Here is a 5842-nt window from a genome sequence, read left to right as displayed (position 1 = left end):
TCTGATGTTATTGTGGATCCATTGAGAGATAAAGTTGTTAGTGCCCACATTGCAGCTTTTGACTTCTAGGTTCTAAGCATAAAAATCAGAGTCCCTGTAGGAATTATATCTTAACCGAATGCTTCATCCAAGAGAAAATGAGTGGCTGTTGAGAAAATAAAGCTCAAGACAGTCAGAGTTTAGTATTTAAGCTGTTTATTGGTTTGATGCTAATCAAGGTTGCTGTGATATGTAATGACAGAAGCAAGCTTCATTTTTTTAAAACTATTTAGGTTCCTAACAGCTGTACAAATGTCTGAAGAGATCATGAATCTAAGCAGAAAATGCTTCAAGATACATAGGTTCTGTTTTGACATCTACAGCAGTTTCGTAGCGCGCTACGAAACTGCTGTAGAATGCTGTTTTGTGAAAAAACAATGAATTTTGATGATGAGGTCAGCTAATGGTAAAAGAAGGTCTCAAACACAGGAGGGAGATTATACATGGATCTCATAACAGCTCAAACAGTGACAGGTGTAGGTCTTGAAGGGAAAATAAAATATTTTGTTTATTTTCATAAAGTTTTCTCAAAGGCACTTTATGACCAAGCTACTAGGGTATTGGTGGGGTTACTAGAATGTTCGGTTGGTACACCTGTTTGGTCCATGAAGTATCCAAATCATAGGGCATATGGTTATTATGTGAGGTTTAAAGAGTTTGGAGCGTGGTATTTATATGATGAAGGAAAATGGGAGACAGAGACCGTTAAAATAGGAGCACATCTTTTGGTCAATTAATGAGCCATCAGCGCTTTCAAACATCCAAAATCAATATTCATTGTATCTGTAGCTCAGCCTTCTCAACTCAATCAGCAAAAGGACATGTGTTAGCATCCAAGAAGAATCATATTACGAGGAGAAAGGAATTAGTATTTTAGTTTGATTAGAACTTTATGTAATCATAACTCAGCACTGATGTAATTAATAGATTAGTTATGCACTAGATAGGGATAGTGAATAGCCACCTTCGAGGCTCCCCTCATGCTGGAGGAGGAAGCTCGAGGTGGAGAAGTTTGTTTGCCTATAAAGGGATCAGATTAGAATGTAGAAAGGGTTGGACATTTTATAGAAAAACAGAGTTGTTTTGGGCCATTGTAAGACCTTTTTGACAGTAATAGTAAAACAGTGTTGTTCTCTACTCAAGATTCTCGATGGATTGCTATGTTCAAATATAATGATGGTGTTTTATACTTTATGTTCTTTTATAGTTTTGTTGTAACACAATCACTCAGAATTCATAATCCTATGCTCTGACTTCCTGTGTGTTTGGCAAGCTATGTTTTGATGGAGTATGTTTGACATGTAATGCAAAGAGCCTTGACTTCCATGAGATCACTATGTTTTCCTTGTTTACTTAATATATGAGACTCCATAGCCCAATGAGAACCAGTTTGACATGTATCCAACCAGCTTTGCTTTCATAAGTGAATAAAGAGTTAGCCATCTTTTGTAGTGAATGTTTTTTATCAAGAGTGTGTGAGAGAGCCCTCTCTGATCAAAGAGGCTAAGCTTTGATCTAAAGATAGGTTGAAAGAGTTACATGAAATCTTGCTTGGTTGCAGCCCTCAGTAGTGATTTTGTGATAACATTTTGGTGCGTCTGCCGGGAGCTTAAGATTGAATTTCTGAAGGTAGCAGGAGTTCAAATGATTTTCAAGGCTGCAAAACTACCTTGGTGACTCCATTGTTGAAGAATTCAAGGTTTATATATTCATGGTGATTCCACTGGAGTTATGAAAGACCCAGAAGCTGCTCTTCTTTGTTCAAGGTATTCATGCATAGATTTCTCAGGAATTCCTGGTTTCCCAAATCATTTTCCCAAGGATGCATACTTTCTAAGGAATGGTCCAAAATTCAACGGAGAGGATTTAAGTTTAACCTTGAATCATATATCAGATTTTTGTGAATTTACACAGCTTCTTAGAGTTAAACATGAGGATGTTTGCAGTATGTTATTCTATGATTCACTTCAAGGGAAATGCAAACAGTGGGTTGAATGCTTGCCTGCCGAATCCATTAAGTCATTTCAAGACCTTTGGCTCATGTTTTTGGAGGAATGGACAGATAGGACAGAGGTGGTGGCAGACTCTCCCTCAGTTGAAGGTTTTAAACAATGGAATAATGATCACAATAAAGAAGAAACAAATGAATCTTTTTCTTTGTCCTTATCCTCATATCTGAAATCCTTTGACTGCAAGTCAGAGGATAAGATGAAATTTTTTGATGAATTTGCCAAAGATATTGAGAAAGAAATTGAAGGTTTAGAAGGACAAATTCAAGCATACAGTTTTCATGATCATGATTATTATTCTCAAAAGTTTTCTGTGACAGAGCGCAAGGAGACTATGCTGCTTCCACTCTCTTTCATGATTGAGGAACTGAACACTGTGATTGAAGATCAGTTTGCACAGCTGGAAAGTTTCAAGGAAGGACAAGCTGATCATGTGTTCTGGGACCCTATAGCTGATTACATGGAAGCGTTTTACTCTTCAGTGTTTCAGTTTTCATATGAAGATCAGAGACTATTTCAGTGGCAGTGGTCTTTACACTATCACATTGGATCTGAAATCCGATACAGTCAGAGACAATTTCAGTGGCAGCGGTCATTACACTGTCATATTGGATCTGAACTCCGGGACAGTCAAAGAAATCAAATGTCAGATAAAACAAATGATTGGCTGTATTGGAAGTTTCATATTGATTGAGCTGAGGGAAGTTTGAATTGTTAGGGTAGGTAGGTAGGTAATTGCAAATAAGCTCAAGGTCAACTGAGCATTTTTCAGTAGATATAGTTTTCTTTCTCCTACAGTCATGCTTGTCAAGCAAATTTTAGTTTGTCAAAAATGGATAAGGCACTGGAGCTGCATGTTCTTAGTGTACCACAAGGGCACACTATCCCAAGTGGAGCCACTGTTATCACTGAAAATGCTGTAGTAAAAATTTTTTAGCCTGGCTTAAAGAGTGGGTGTTTTCGCAGCGCCTGAATTATTTTTAGCAGTTTCGCAGCGCTACCTGTTTGCGTGGTTTCGTAGCGTGCTACGAAATTGGGAATTGGTTCGAGTTTTCAGCGAAGGTCCAAATCCTAGCATGCCTATTGTATAGAGTTTTGTTTCCCTCCAGGAATGTTGATGAGAGCAGTGACAGTGTGTCCAAGGAGGCACCCTATGATGATGCAGCTATTGTGGGATTGGCATCAAGTACATTAAGGGAGTTATCTCTGAATTCTGGCTCATGGGTGATTTATCTCCTACAAAGAAAAATCCCTCCCCTGGTTACTCTGGTGACATTGAAGTGCAATCAGAAGATCAGTCAAAGCCAGTGGAGGGGATTGATGCAAATTTACATTTACTATCAAAAATTTCATCGAAGATTTTAATTGATACAACTGGAGATAGTGCGCCACTTAAGAAATGGTTAGACATATTTCTGGATGACACTAGTTCAAACTCTTAAAGTGTGGTAGCTGAGGAGGACACAATTCACACACAGATTGATGCTATGCCAGACACTCCAAGGATGCAATGTGAATCTGCATGTCTTCCATCTGTGGAAAGTGAGTTCCCAAAATTTCCAGTTAATATAAGCTTTTCTCAGTACAGAGTTCCAAATGGACGTATGGATGCATATTTTGAAGAAAAAAAAAAAAGGGACACCGAGAATTCTGTTTGGAACCGGTGTAAGAGGCTGAGATTTGCTTCTTTCCAGTCATCGAGTAACCTATATTAAAGTTCATCCATGCATTCTATGAAACATGAACTTCTCAGCCAGAAAACGAGATATTAGAGGCCGAACTCTTCTGGTGTTGATTACATAATTATTGTGCATTGGTAACGTGGCATGAGGCCAGAACTTTTCTCAACAATCATAGCCCCTGTATTTGTCATCACAATGGTCCGAATGGTAGCGATGTAGAAGAAGAGTTTAGTAATTGAAGTCTTGAAGGGCGAGTGGTATCGTTTGAGAATTTGCGAGCCAAGCTTTTGCTAGAAAAGGGATTTATCTGTGATTTAAGTCACACCGTGCTACCTAAAAAATCAAGCAACTCTTCTTTCATGGCTTATGCGAAATGCATTGCAGTCGTTTCTTCAAGGCACACGGGCTTTTAAAATGACTGATATAAATGAAAATGTCTTGAGTATTATTGAGCACGTTGGTTCATTATTAATGCATATATTGAAGACATGAAAGTGCTCTTTTCAAATGCGGTGATTAATGCCAAGTGTCGAGTAGTTTTATATGCTACAAGGCCGCCATTATTAGTGGCACAAGAGCTGGTTTTAGGTTAACTGGTGTCGTTAAAAGGGTGAGTGCGCATTAAATAGAAATAAAAGAAGGATGGCGCAAATGGCAGAGTTCGAAATAGATGAATTTCCTTTGTCAAGGTGGATGGTATTATTTTGATGTTGTCTTCTTCAAACAGGGTAATCGTGCCGGTTACATGCTCCAGCTGTTGGCTTAAAGAAGGAGGATTGTCATTATAATTTCTGGCGCTCACTTAAAAGCCACAGTTCAAGAAAATCTTGCATAAACAGAGGCTTATAATAATCACGAGATTTTGCACTAGTGAATGGCATCCGTGGAAGATTGAATGGCATCCCCTGGAGGCTGTAGAATTGAGGGAGGTCGACGGCAAGGCGGAGGAGATGGTTCTGTGGGTGTTTGGTTACGGTTTCATAATATGGAATGCGGGTTTCCACTATGACGAACGACGAGTTGGTTTCATCAAAGGCTACTGTCGTCTTTTCCATCAAGGGAGCACAGACCATAGAGGAACCCCTGCCAATCCCGGCAGGACTGTTACACTCGAGCCTCACGATGGCCACACCAGTTGGGGCGTTGCTTCCAGGGTTTCTGGACAGGAAGCTGAGGATATTGCTTTATCTTATCTAGAAGTGAGAGAGAAGGAATATGACCAATAGGCCTACGTTGATTTCTATTTTGAAGAGGATTCAACAGAGCCAGCTATATCTGGAGTCCTTGTGTACATTGCATCAACAGACAAGAATTCGAATAAGAATTACCTGGGCCCTGCACCATTGGAAATGATGGCTCATCAAATTGTTGGAGCTGTGAGTCCTTCCGGGCCTAACATTGAATATCTCTTTCAACTAGAGACAACTCTACTTGAGATAGGTTGCAATGATAGTCACGTGACAGACCTCGCAAATGCAGTTAGGAAAGTATTAACATGCAAAGATGGAGATGCTACTTCAAATGGAGATGCAAAGTACTGAACTTCAGTGTGAACTTCAGCAATTTGTTGTCTTATTCACGAGATTGCTTTAAAGGATATTTTGCCGAGCCTTTTGAGTACTATAACATGCGCTGCCTCAATCTAGAATATCTCTGATGTTATTGTGGATCCATTGAGAGATAAAGTTGTTAGTGCCCACATTGCAGCTTTTGACTTCTAGGTTCTAAGCATAAAAAGCGGAGTCCCTGTAGGAATTATATCTTAACCGAATGCTTCATCCAAGAGAAAATGAGTGGCTGTTGAGAAAATAAAGCTCAAGACAGTCAGAGTTTAGTATTTAAGCTGTTTATTGGTTTGATGCTAATCAAGGTTGCTGTGATATGTAATGACAGAAGCAAGCTTCATTTTTTTAAAACTATTTAGGTTCCTAACAGCTGTACAAATGTCTGAAGAGATCATGAATCTAAGCAGAAAATGCTTCAAGATACATAGGTTCTGTTTTGACATCTACAGCAGTTTCGTAGCGCGCTACGAAACTGCTGTAGAATGCTGTTTTGTGAAAAAACAATGAATTTTGATGATGAGGTCAGCTAATGGTAAAAGAAGGTCTC

General features: G+C 39.1%; 1 pseudogene; it reads left to right on the top strand.

Annotated features, from left to right (window-relative positions):
• The first annotated feature begins 4658 nt into the window (after positions 1-4658).
• On the top strand, positions 4659-5382 carry LOC149148842 (gamma-glutamylcyclotransferase 2-3 pseudogene; annotated as a pseudogene).
• The last annotated feature ends 460 nt before the right edge of the window (positions 5383-5842 follow it).

The sequence above is a fragment of the Pinus tabuliformis genome, chromosome 9 (genome assembly GCF_031772625.1).
Source record: "Pinus tabuliformis cultivar Carrire ecotype Pingquan chromosome 9, CPIR1, whole genome shotgun sequence".
NCBI classification, from domain to species: domain Eukaryota; kingdom Viridiplantae; phylum Streptophyta; class Pinopsida; order Pinales; family Pinaceae; genus Pinus; species Pinus tabuliformis.
Note: the sequence above shows the minus strand (reverse complement) of the source record. Positions and strands in the feature narration are given on the sequence as shown.